The following is a 13,008-nucleotide window of genomic DNA, read 5'->3' as shown; positions in this document are numbered from 1 at the left end:
TTCCGAGCACAATTCAAAGTGTTGGTGCTGACCTTTAAAGCCCTAAACGGAATCGGTCCTGTATACCTGAGCGTCTCCACCCTCATCGTTCAGCACTGAGGTCCAGCACCGAGGGCCTTCTGGCGGTTCCCTCATTGTGAGAATTGAGGTTACAGGGAACCAGGCAGAGGGCCTTCTCGGTAGTGGCACCTGCCCTGTGGAACGCCCTCCCTTCAGATGTGAAGGAAATAAGCAGCTATCTTCTTTTTAGAAGACATCTGAAGGCAGCCCTGTTTAGGGAAGTTTTTAATATTTAATGCTGTATTAACACTTGAGTGGCTGGGGAAACTCAGCTAGATGGGCGGGGTATAAATAATAAATTATTATTATTATTATTATCATCATCATCATCATCATCATCATCATCATCATCATCATCATCCTCCCTCTGCTGGGTCTGAGAAGCAGATTGTCTGAACTAAATCACCCCAGAGTTTCACGACGTCCCTCAAACAAAGCCAGAGCCGGCAGTTGTGGAATAGCAACACAACACACTTTGGCACTGCTCATTTCGTTCCAATGCACCTTGAACTAATCCAGTGAGTGACGTCTCTTCCCCTTGCCTAGATTTTCCATTTATGAGAAGAGGAAAAGCTGGGGAGATGATGGAGTCCTGACAAATGTTTTTGCGAGGTGTTCCCCCCTCCTTCCTGCACCGCCCTCCGGCAACACGAGAAAGCGAGACATCAGCATAACTGCATATTAATCTCCATGTCATGTTTTGCTGGAAGCCTACATCTGACCAGCACCTAACTAATGGTCCCAATAACAGTCAACTCCTCGGAGCAGGGACAGGTTCGTATTCATCAGCGGAGTTGTGTGTGACCCATTCATCACGCACAGCAGTACATTTTCTTCGAGGGGGTGGCGGGAAGAAGACAAGCAGCTTGCATCCGAGGAAGACTGGACTTCTCTTTCCCCAAGCAAGCCCTGTTCCCAATATAAATAAGAGGCAATGTTCCTGTATGGTGTTCCCTTGCAACATGGGTGTAGCCAGGATTTATGTTGGAAGGGGGGCAGCAGGACACCAATCTGTCATCGTCCTCTGTCTGGCTCTGTCTGGCAGATTCGGAATGAAATGTCTCAAAACAGTTGTTTTAAATTACTTTCTTCTGACCCCAAGTGCTCAGAAAAACCAGCCAAAATCTTCAGCCACTTGAAAACTACGAGAAGCTTCCAGAACAGAGCTACCTGCAACATGATTGGTCAGTTTGTGGATTCCACACCTATCACTCAATCCGGTTGCCAGTTGCGGCACTAGAATGTGCCACAACATCACGCAAGCATTTCAGTTTCATACACAGTGGTACCTGGGTTTTCGAACGTAATCCGTTCCGGAAGACCGTTTGACTTCTAAAATGTTTGAAAACCGAGGCGCAAAGGTCGGTCTGCAAATTCAACAGAGAAAATGGGGGGTGGGGGGGCGAGTCAGTGGAAACTGTTCGACTTCTGAGGTGCGTTCGAAAACGGAAGCATTTACTTCCGGGTTTTTGGCGTTTGAAAAACGAAACCTTCGACTTCTGAGACGCTTGAAAACTGAGGCACCACTGTATTCTGATTATCTCTACTTTTAGTTAAGTGTTTTTATTTATTTACTTGGTTTGGGTGGGCAGCTGCCCCCCGCACCATGCCCATGCCTTGCACTAAAGATCACCTGTAGATGAAGACCAGGAAACAGGCAAGCTGCAAGAACAAGGAAAATATCACCAAAGATTGGCATAATTTTTAGGATGGAGGTCTTGTTTATATTTTGGTGTTGACCTATTACAGCAGCTGTGGGGAACTTCTGGCCTCGCCATGGGGCCCATGAGGCAGCTTTGGCCACATTGCACAGACCTGCCCTATAATATCATAGGCGATGCCAGGTTTGTTGCCGCCCTGGGGAAGGAGCCCATCAGAGGAGGCATGTTCCATGGGCAAAGGAATCAAAAAAGGCCACCAATTTGGTCAGCTGTATGTCAGGACACGGGTGGCGCTGTGGGTTAAACCACTGAGCCTAGGACTTGCTGATCAGAAGGTCGCGGTTCGAATCCCCATGACGGGGTGAGCTCCCGTTGTTCTGTCCCTGCTTCTGCCAACCTAGCAGTTCGAAAGCACGTCCAAGTGCAAGTAGATAAATAGGTACCACTCCGGCGGGAAGGTAAACGGTGTTTCTGTGCACTGCTGTGGTTCGCCAGAAGCAGCTTAGTCATGCTGGCCACATGACCCGGAAGCTGTACGCCAGCTTCCCTCGGCCAATAAAGCGAGATGAGCGCCGCAACCCCAGAGTCGGTCACAACTTGACCTAATGGTCAGGGGTCCCTTTACCTTTATGCATTAAGTTCCCTCATATTTTTGGACATAATCATATTTATTTAGGTGAACAAATAGTGCCCCCACCCCTGCAAAGGGGCTGTGCACAGGGACCCGTGTAATATACATCTGCCACTGCACTCTGGAGGGCAAGTAACAATACTGGGCCAAGGGGTGCAGTTTGCAGGTTATTGGTTCCTGCACTCAGTGAAATGAATGGAGACGGGCTGTCTTTAGAAGATCTCAATTTGGGCTCGGTAGTTGCTGCGACTTCTGGTGGAGCAATGCTGCCATCGTGTGGTTGGCAGCAGGAAATGCGGGCTAAGATATGCGACTAAACAGGAGGCTTATTATATTAGCGAGGCTGAAACCGCTTTCCATAAAAGAAAGGCGAACACGCTGCAATTCTACGACACCACCGCGGGGGGATCGCACACTGGCAACCAGAACTCGAGATGCTGCCGTTAATCTAGGGCAGCCCTCCCCCCCCCAAAAAAAAATATCTAGGGCACACACATACCCAGCAAGCCCACGCAGATCCCTGATAGTGGAGCTAAGAACCAATTAAATAGTATTTAAGCTGATTCGTCCTCTTCCTTTTAACTCACAGGGGATCAATCTGCTGGTTAAAATAGATGGGATCCTGCAACCCTCAGCATGTTGTTGGACCAGAACATGGGTAGGCAAACTAAGGCCCGGGGGCTGGATCCGGCCCAATTGCCTTCTAAATCCGGCCCACGGACGGTCCGGGAATCAGTGTGTTTTTACATGAGTAGAATGTGTCCTTTTATTTAAACTCTACTCTTCTTCTTCTAAAATGTATCTCTGTGTTATTTGTGGGGGATAGGAATTCGTTCACCCCCAAAAATATAGTCCGGCCCCCCACAAGGTCTGAGGGACAGTGGACTCGCCCACTGCTGAACAAGTTTGCTGACCCCTGGACTAGAACTCTCAACCTGCTAGTGGAAGCTTAAAGACGTCTGAAGGGCCACCGTTTCCCCAAGACCTGCATTGAACGAATTGGAAGATAAAGGTGGTATAAAAATGTAATGAATAAATAAAAATATTTTTTTTTGGGGGTGTCTTGTTGATTCTCTCCTTCATGGATCACTGCCTTGCCGTGACGAAGGGGCTTGAATAATTCAGAGAAGCTATGAGCTATGCCGTGCAGGGCCACCCAAGATGGACATGTCATAGTGGAGAGTTTTGACCAAATGTGATCCACGTTTGGCAAGCCACTCCAGTATCCCTGCCAAGAAAACTCCATGGACAAAGACAACAGGCATATAGTGCCTGGCGTGCTCTGGTCCATGGGGTCACGAAGAGTCAGACACGACTAAAGGACTAAACAACAACTTGTTGACTGTGCCACTGGAGAAAGTTCTGCTCACAGACTGAATCCAGTAAGAAGAAACTTCTTGGAGAAAGGACAGTAGCTCTGAGTGATAGAGCCCAGCATCTCCCACCAGTAGGGCTAGGAAAGTTGCCCCCCCACCCCATGTGGCAGCCCCTGCCAGTTACAGCAGACAAGACTGACCTAGATGGACCAAGGGACTGACTCAGTACAAAGTAGCTTCCTTTGCTCCTGAAGATTGCCTTAATGCAAGAGCCCCGGGGGCTGGGAAATTAATCCACGGTCCATTTAATGTTTCTTAAAGAGCCAGGGAGACTCCTGAAGGCATCACAAATGGGACACAAACAGCACCAAGCAGAGCCAGGCAGTATGACTCCGCTATGATGCAACCCCCAGTGGCGTTTGGTCGTTCTGGTAACAGGTCCATTGTTGGCTCACACTTTCTTGGTTGGAAACAAAGCACAGGTCTGAGGAAGCAGCACAGCCTAGCAGTTGACGCACCAGCTATCTGGATCGTTGGCAGGAGAGGACATCCTCCATGGCTGGCACTGGTACCTCTAGCCTCCACTGGCAAACCGAAGGAGAGCCGTGGTGGCTCAGACCACAGGCCTATCTCAGGGTGAGGGGAACATCAGGCCCTTGGGGTCCAGCCTTCCAGGACCAGATGGAAGTCTGGAAGTCTTCCTAGGTCACCCCCCCTCGGGCAGCCAAACCGATCACCAGCTCTGCTTTGCCCTTGCATTGAATGTTTTTAACGTACAGTGGTACCTCGGGTTAAGTACTTAATTCGTTCCGGAGGTCCGCACTTAACCTGAAACTGTTCTTAACCTGAAGCACCGCTTCAGCTAATGGGGCCTCCTGCTGCCGCCGCACCACCGGAGCATGATTTCTGTTCTCATCCTGAAGCAAAGTTCTTAAGCTGAAGGACTATTTCTGGGTTAGCGGAGTCTGTAACCTGAAGCGTATGTAACCTGAAGCATATGTAACCCGAGGTACCACTGTACTTGGCTGGAATGCATCCTCTGAAAATGCCCCTTTGTGTGTGTGTGTGTGTAGAAACTAGCCTACTGAACAAAGGTAACATTTACGCCTGTTGTTCTGTCCGCTTTTGCCAGTGGCATGTGGTTCCTGGAAGGCTGGCCACGAGGGAATCATAGAGTTGGAAGGGGCCCCAACTCTAGGCCAACCCCCCGCGATGCTGGAATCTCAGCTAAAGCATCCATGACAGATGGCCATCCAAGCTCTGCTTAACAGCCTTCCAAGGGAGTCTGTTGGTGAACAGCTCTTACATCCAGAAAGTTCTTCCTAATGGAATCTCCTTTCTTGTAACTTGAAGCCATTGGTGCTAACCTCCAGAGCAGGAGAAAACATGTTTGCTCCCTCTTCCATGTGACAGCCCTTGAGATATTTGAAGATGGCTATCGTATCTCCTCTCACTCTCTTTTCCAGGCTAATGAGATCCTTGAAAAAGGTTTCCCACTCCTTGCCGATCTAGTCCTGCATTCTGTTTGCACAGCAACCGACAGGGAGCTGAGGTGAAGGGTAAGATGGTACCCACCCTCCCTTTCATTGTATTGAAGGTCCTTGGCTCTAACTTCAACACAAGGCAGCCCCCTCCATCTCACCTGGGGGCAGTGGGCTGGTTTAGGGGGTACAGGGCAGACTGTACAGTTCTGCCTTCCATCTGAGGGGACCGGCCAGGGAGCTCAGCTCAGGAGGAATGGTGGGGGTGGAGTACTGCCACCTCACAAATACTCCCCAGCACCTGCCACCTGAGGTGGCTGCCTCACCATAGGGCCACACCTGGTGGACAAACCAGAGGCCTATAGGCCAGGCATAGGCAAACTCGGCCCTCCAGATGTTTTGGAACTACAATTCCCATCATCTGTGCTGGTCCCATGGGTTACCCAAGAGGCAAGGTCCATGTCCGGTCCGTGGTCAAAGGTGCACCGTGGAGGCAGTCCCTAGTAGCTGAAGCTGGGTGCAGGGCAGGGAGCCGGGTGAAGTCAGGAACAGGCTTGCAAGCAGGGAGCCAGTGTGGGTCAGGAGCTCTGGCAGGAAGGCAGGACAGGGTTCAGGCAGGAACTAGCAACCAACAATGTTGCTCCCGCAACTTGGGACTGGGGCTGGCTGGCTTTTATCTGCCCCGAGGCATCGGGTGGCCCCGATCCTCTGGTAACTCGCCTCTCCTGGCCTGGAGGCGAGCACTCCTCCTGCGGGAACTTAGTTCCCTCCGCCTCTCTGCCCTGAGCCTCTGCAGCTCAGGAGAGGCTGGAGGGTTACCGGACCCAGAGGCAACCTCAGTTTCCTCTGATGGGGCTGAGAGTGGAGCACCTGCAGGCAATGGGTCCTCCCTCACCTCAGGAGCCAGAGCAGACTCAGCTGATGCCTGCACCTGAGGGTCCAGCACTGATGAGGACCCTTCAGGCTCATGCCCCAGCCCTGGCTCAGCTGGTTCTAGAGGCGGGGAATCCTGTGCAGGCTGGGATCCCTCAGGTTCAGCATCCGAGTCCGAATCCCAGGCCATCACATCATCCCTGACCACTGGTCCTGCTAGCTATCATGGCAGTTGTAGGACAAAAACATCTGGAGGGCCGAGTTTGCCTATGCCTGCTATTGGCACACCCAGAAGCCGATGAGTGTACTGGAAAAGAAATAAATTCAGATGATGACAACCTGTAAAGCAGATGACCACCTCGACAGCCTTCAGCTGGGGATCCCTGAAGATCTCCTTGTTTGGAATGAAACACTGCTCTTAACATCTGAAAAAAGGCAGACCTCTATAGCCCCATGTCAGACCTACAGTCTCTCCCCCACAAAAAAAGAATTAGACTTGAAGAAGACTCCCTATCTGCTCTAACAGCAAGGTTTTCCAGGAATGAGGGGCATTTCCAGGAGGCAGTGGTGGCAGAGATGCTTGTACAAGGGCTTAGGTTCAATCCCCAGCATTTTCAGGTAGGTCTGAGAAGGATCTCACCTGAAACCAAATGCAGAGCTAAATGGACCAATGCTTTGACTTGGCGCAAGGCAGCTTCCTATGTTCCTAAGGGATCGCCTCCCCCCATTAAGACGCCTGTGGAACCAAGTGGAAGAATTTGCACTTCTTCTACAAGCAACACACATTCTGCATTTGCAAGGACTTGCATGGCTTGCTATTCCCAAAATAAATTCCTGCACTGCAGACTAGATGACCCTCGCAGTCCCTTCGAACTCTACAGTTCTGCGACTCTGTAATAGCACTCCCATCCTGTGTTCCTCAGCGGCAGATACTCAAGATGTAGGCTGCATTTGACAGCGATAGTTACTGGTTTTTAGCCAGAAGACAGCGAGAGTTTTGTTTTGTTTGGACAGGCCTTGAGCTGTCATCCTGGGGTGGCAGGGAGGCAGATAAAGACATTCTCCTTCACCTTCCATTACCATCTACAGTGGTACCTCGGGTCAAGTACTTAATTTGTTCCGGAGGTCCGTTCTTAACCTGAAACTGTTCTTAACCTGAAGCACCACTTTAGCTAAAATGGCCTCCTGCTGCGCCGCCGGAGCACGATTTCTGTTCTCATCCTGAAGCAAAGTACTTAACCTGAGGTACTATTTCTGGGTTATGAGAGTCTGTAACCTGAAGCGTACGTAACCCGAGGTACCACTGTATACTTGTAAATATTTCAGCCAACAGCTACGCTCACTCTTAGGGGAGAGTCTGTGTCGCTGAGTGGCAGTGCAACTGCGCTGCATGCAGAAGGCACCATGTTCAACCCCTGACATATCCCGTGAGAGGGGACAAGGAGCAGGTGGTTGAAGAAATCCCCGCCCCCCCAGCCCCAGAGAGCCACGGCCGGACAAAAGTGCAGCCGACAGGACGACCTGTGGGTGGCTGCTTCCGGCGTGACTCGAAGAGGAATAGAAAGACACACTTGAGAGAAAGGATCTGTCGAGAAAGCAGAATCCTGTCCCATCCTAGCCTTCGGAGGCAGAAGCACTTGATGATGCAGAGAGCGAGAGGGAATGCAAACAAGCTTGTCCACGTTAATATTTTAATGTTACATTTGCAGCATAAATAAAAAGGCACATTATATGTTTGGTAAGAACAGTGGCTGAAAGAACAAGTTGGTAAGTGCCGGGGTTGGTGGTTTCTTTCGTGTGTGTGTGTGTTTTTTTTAATGTACGTAGTTTATTTGTTTTAAAAATAGCAGGATACAAAGATGAAACGCCACAGCTCACCCAGGCCTGTGGTAGCAAAAAACACAGGGCCACGGGAACCACGAGACAGGCAAAAAATGCTAGCTTGTGAGGACCTGCTCACAGGAGCACTTCGGTGAATTATTGGTTGGCTTACCAGTTAAGTAGATGCATCTTTCCGCCTTTCTGCCCCCCCCTCCAGCAGCCTCCTGCCCAGTCACGTAGCTATCAAAAGGCAGAAGAGTCTAAGCGAAAGCCTCTGTTGAGAGAGGGAGGGGTTGGGAACCTCAGACCTGCATACATTTCAAGAAGTGACATGTCAACAATGTCATTGCATAAGGAACGGCAGCCATCGAGGAGAAAAGAGCTGATATATGCCTATATATTTCTATATATATATATTCATAGATACGTATTTCACTTTATGAGATACTAAACCCCCTTTTGTGGTTAAGCATTCAGGGATCTCTCTCCCCCACCCTCCTACCCTCAACTTATTGATCGTAAAAGCTCTCCATATAATATATCTATATTTGAAAACATAACAATTTTTTTTTAATAAAGGAAATAACCGGGCAGATACTTGTGGAAAAGGAAGGCATCGCACGAACTCCTGCATAGCTTGAAGTTTTGCAACAATGATGGAAGGCTTTGTGAACATGGAGAGGGATGGAAGAGCTGGGATGGGGATATTTGGGAAGTAGAGCCTCTTTTTGGAAGCCAGGAGCATTCATACACTGTGCGTTACCAGTTTGGAAGATTTTAGGACCAAGATAAGGCTTGCAAGTATCTGGGGTGACTCTCATCCACAAAGGCAAGTTGGCTAAGATGCTTGTACATGGAGATCTCCGATAGCAAAGTTTATTTCTCTCTGTTCCAGAAATGTGAAGAAAATGTGAATTTTTCTGAGGAGGAGGACACAGAAGAGGGAGACGAGAACAGATCAATGTGATAAGGTGGGTTCTGCTCTAAGGTAGGCTTAAAATAAGGGAAGGGAGGAAAGAGACATGATTTCCGCCCCCCTTCAGACGCTGCAAGTGGGAGTACTGCTGGCTGGAGACAAAATATGAGCACTAGCTTAGCTCAGGTCAAAATATGAGAAGCAAACAGACTTCCCTCAATGAGCCTGTGCACGACTGTTTTGTTCCTTACCTCCTTGCTATGCCACCCTGCAATCGGTTTCATTCCAGTATTTTTGTAGAAGCAAGTCTCTCTCCAAGGGAATGTAGCTCAGCTGTGTCACCTGAACATACAGACTCCTTGTCTACTTCAAGTATTGCCAAGTTTTCCTGAGCCATCCTATTGCACTGCAATTTTCCTTACCAACGTGCTTGTTCAGCTGAAGCTGCTGTTCCAAATACATTGGAAGGGCTATAGAATCTTTTATTGCGAAGTGAGGACAACCAGCACGATGCAACTGGCCTCCTCGCCTAGGGTCCTCCTCCTCAAAACTCTGATACGGTCCGGACTTCCCGGGACAGTTGTGCAATTTCTGCAACACCACTATCAAACACAGCGCTGCTGAGAACAGGGCCTAAGAGTCAGGAAAACCTGCTGCAACGAGCTTCTTCCCTCCATCTTAAGAGCCCGTTCTGACACTGACACCCACCCGCATCGGACGCATCCGTTAGAATGATTTCCCGTCCCATTAGAATGATTTGTCAGAACGGGGGCTCTTAAAACCTTGCACAAACAGAATCTGTGATTAATCGTAAAATCAACCTCAAATCATGGACTCATTTCGAGAGGAAGTTGAGGCAACACATTCAGACAAACCCCTTTCTTATGCAGCCTTGGGAGCTACTTGAAAATGCTGTCCTGGTGGGTGAAATAAATGTGACATCATAAAACACTCTTTGGCTGTGCATGTATTTGCAAATATGTATAATATGCACGTACCGAGCTGGAAAATTAACCCAATATCAACAGACTGCAACATAAAAGGCATGCCATTCTGACATAATGCGCTAGGGGTTATGCTTATTGCGCCTTCACCTGCTGCAACTTGTCTCCTTCAGAGCACAAACGATGCCTATGCTCTCCCAAGCATGCAGCAAGGACATAGAATGTGAGCATGCTGTGAAAATCTGTCCCCCGGACGTCGCTTAGCAGGCCGTTAGCAAATTATGAACATTTAAGGGGAAAAAATGAAGGAAGGAGTGTTTGCTCGGCTCAACTTAGCCTTTGCTTTCAGCGTCTGGCTCTTAAGATTCAGAATAAAACAAAATAATAGGCCCAATGAATACGTTCACACTGCTCCCCGTAGCCACTTGAAATGCAAAGGGGTGGAGGTAGGCCCATATGCCACCACCGCTTCCCCAAAGGGCTCTGCACATACTTCTGGCATTTTCCACTATGCCAATGCATATTTCCCTATGAGAGTTGCAATGACATGATGAAAACACCCTGCAACATAAAGAAGACAAGGTCTTCCACACAAACAGCTCAACATGTGGCCCCACTTCCATGCTGTCATGCTTCAAGATGCAACCACACTGCTTTGCATGCAGGCGGTCTCGGGTTCAACCCCCAACACCTCTGGGCAGGGCTGCGAGTGTCCTGTCTGGAAATCCTGGACAGCCTCTGCCAATCAGTGTGGACAATACTATGCTAGATGGACCAACGGCCTGACTCAGCGTACAGCAGCTTCCCATGCAGTTTTGCACCTGTGAATTAGGCCAGAGGCTCAACGCGCAATCTGATGAACCAGCAAGATGCGACAGCTGCGCTAGAGCAGCGGCAAGAAACAAATCTCTAAAAACGAAAAGAAAAACCCATCGAGCTGCACATTCAAAGGTTGATGTTGTCTGGCTTCTGCACTGCTGCTGAATGGAGGCCAAGTGGGGCAAGGCATTTTGCTGTAGAGCAGGGGAATTTTCTTTGGAAACAAATGCATGTAACAAGGAAGCAAGAGAATGTAGTCCTACTGTTTGCAATCTGCGCAGGTTGTCTACATACACGGAAGATAGACCTGCATGTTTTGAAGACGCAGCCTGTTGAAATCAGGTGCAGAAATCCAATGCATTTTGGCTGTAAAACCCTTATTCAGGGTGCAAATGTCTTTGTTCAACCCTTACATAAAGTAGGGGCTGGTTCCCTCAACTTAAGGCAAGCCAATCCTAGAAAAACAAAAAGCACCGTTTTATATCAGCACAGCATGAAAGACGTGAAATGTACCTGGGCTTCAATAGCTTATTCCCATAACCTGTTTGCAAATGTCAGCGTCATCTCTTCCCCAGTTTGTTCTGCCTACTGCTGTTGCATCCTCTGTTTTTTACTTCTAGAACACACAAAGTTACTTTGCCTGCTTTTTTAACAGAGCTGGAAACAGGAATTCTACCACTTGCTGAGTTCCAGTTCTATCTGACCAGAGTTCTTTCTTGCTTCCCACAATGGCCAGACATCATCTGCAGACAGTATCTGCAGCACCCATTCACGCAGTCCTAATTAGATTCCCAGAAGGACGGTCACGTCAAATCTGTTGCGACAAAAATGAAGCATCCTGCAGCCCCTTAACGACTAGCAAATTCATAACAGCGTAAGCTTTCGTGGACTAGGGACCAAATTTGTATCTTTGAGGACTCTTTGTTGGTCTAGCCATATTGAAAACCTCCGCTTCTCTTTGGTCTATGCATTTCGTACTGAGGGGAAGGGTGGGTTGGGTATAGAAAAACAAGAAAAACTGGAAAATGCAAAAACGATTCCAGTGCAAACTTTAAAAAAACAAACAAAAACAAAACAGTGGCAGGAATAGTTTCATTCATAGTTTTAGTGGTAAAGTACTAGTGAATGCAACCTAGTATATGTAGCTGGATCTGCAGTTTTTTTGTCTAAAGCTTCATGTCAACGTACTGTATTTTTTGCTCTATAGGATGCACCGGACCATAGGACGCACCAGACCATAGGAGGGGGAGAACAGGGAAAAAAAATTCTCCCCCTCTCTGCTCAGCACCCCTTCAGCAAAGCGGCAGGAGAAACGGAGCCCCTTCCATTTCTCCTCCCGCTTCGCTGAAAGGGCGCTCCGCAGAGAGGGAAAACTGTGCAGCACCTCTCCAGCAAAGCGAAGCCTGGAGAGCAAGAGGGATCGGTGTGCACCGACCCCTCTTGCTCTCCAGGCTTCAGGTGGCTATCTGCAAGCCTTCGGAGCGCAGCGGGAACTCCCGCTGCGCTCCGAAGGCTTGCGGATAGCTGCCTGAAGCCCCCGGAGTGCAGCAGGAGTTCCAAGGAGCCTGCATTCACTCCGTAAGATGCACACACATTTCTCCTTAATTTTTGAAGGGGGAAAAGTGCGTCTTGTAGAGCGAAAAATACGGTACATGTCAATCAAAAGATAAAACTTTGTGCTTTCTATCACTGCTGCTCCACATCCAGCTTTCACTTTTATTAGGACTCCATGCCTCCCCGTGCTAACGAACTTACTGTTAACATGCAAAGAGCCCTGCTGGATCAGGCCAAGGGCCCTGTTCTCACGGTAGCCAACCAGATGCCCACAGAACTCCCAGCAACTGGAATTCAGAAAGGCATAATGCACCCGATAGTGGATGGAACATGGTAGGAGTTACAAAGGAGCAGGTGAGGAAGTAGAGGCACAGTAAACCCATTCAATGAAGCCTGAGAAATGTGCTAGCCTTATCGCAGCTCAGCCTCTGGGGCAGCTATGGAGTTTCCAGACTATTCCTGGCATGTGGATTGTAAGGGTGGGGTGGAACCACAAGAAGGAAGAAGCACATGGGAAATAGCATCACCTACATTACCAAAAGGCAGAGCCAGGACTGGGCAAGATCCTCTGGTTAAAGGTAAAGGTACCCCTGCCCGTACGGGCCAGTCTTGACAGACTCTGGGGTTGTGCGCCCATCTCACTCAAGAGGCTGGGGGCCAGCGCTGTCCGGAGACACTTCCGGGTCACGTGGCCAGCGTGACAAGCTGCATCTGGCGAGCCAGCGCAGCACACGGAAACGCCGTTTACCTTCCCGCCAGTAAGCGGTCCCTATTTATCTACTTGCACCCGGGGGTGCTTTCGAATTGCTAGGTTGGCAGGCGCTGGGACCGAGCAACGGGAGCGCACCCCGCCGCGGGGATTCGAACCGCCAACCTTTCGATCGGCAAGCCCTAGGCGCTGAGGCTTTTACCCACAGCGCCACCCGCGTCCC

The 13,008-nt window shown here is 49.3% G+C and overlaps 1 protein-coding gene across 1 annotated transcript in view; it reads right to left on the bottom strand.

Moving 5' to 3' along the window:
• Window positions 1–7,696: 7,696 nt before the first annotated feature.
• LOC310755899 (cyclic AMP-dependent transcription factor ATF-7) overlaps window positions 7,697–13,008 on the bottom strand; it is a 115,842-nt gene continuing 110,530 nt past the window's right edge. The window contains exon 15 of the mRNA XM_083599316.1: window positions 7,697–12,630. The gene's annotated coding sequence lies outside the window, so the exon portion shown is untranslated. The remainder of the gene's footprint in view (window positions 12,631–13,008) is intronic.

Source organism: Podarcis filfolensis, assembly GCF_964270895.1.
Source record: "Podarcis filfolensis genome assembly, chromosome: 2".
Classification (NCBI taxonomy): Eukaryota; Metazoa; Chordata; class Lepidosauria; order Squamata; family Lacertidae; genus Podarcis; species Podarcis filfolensis.
This window is presented reverse-complemented; position numbering and strand designations above follow the sequence as displayed.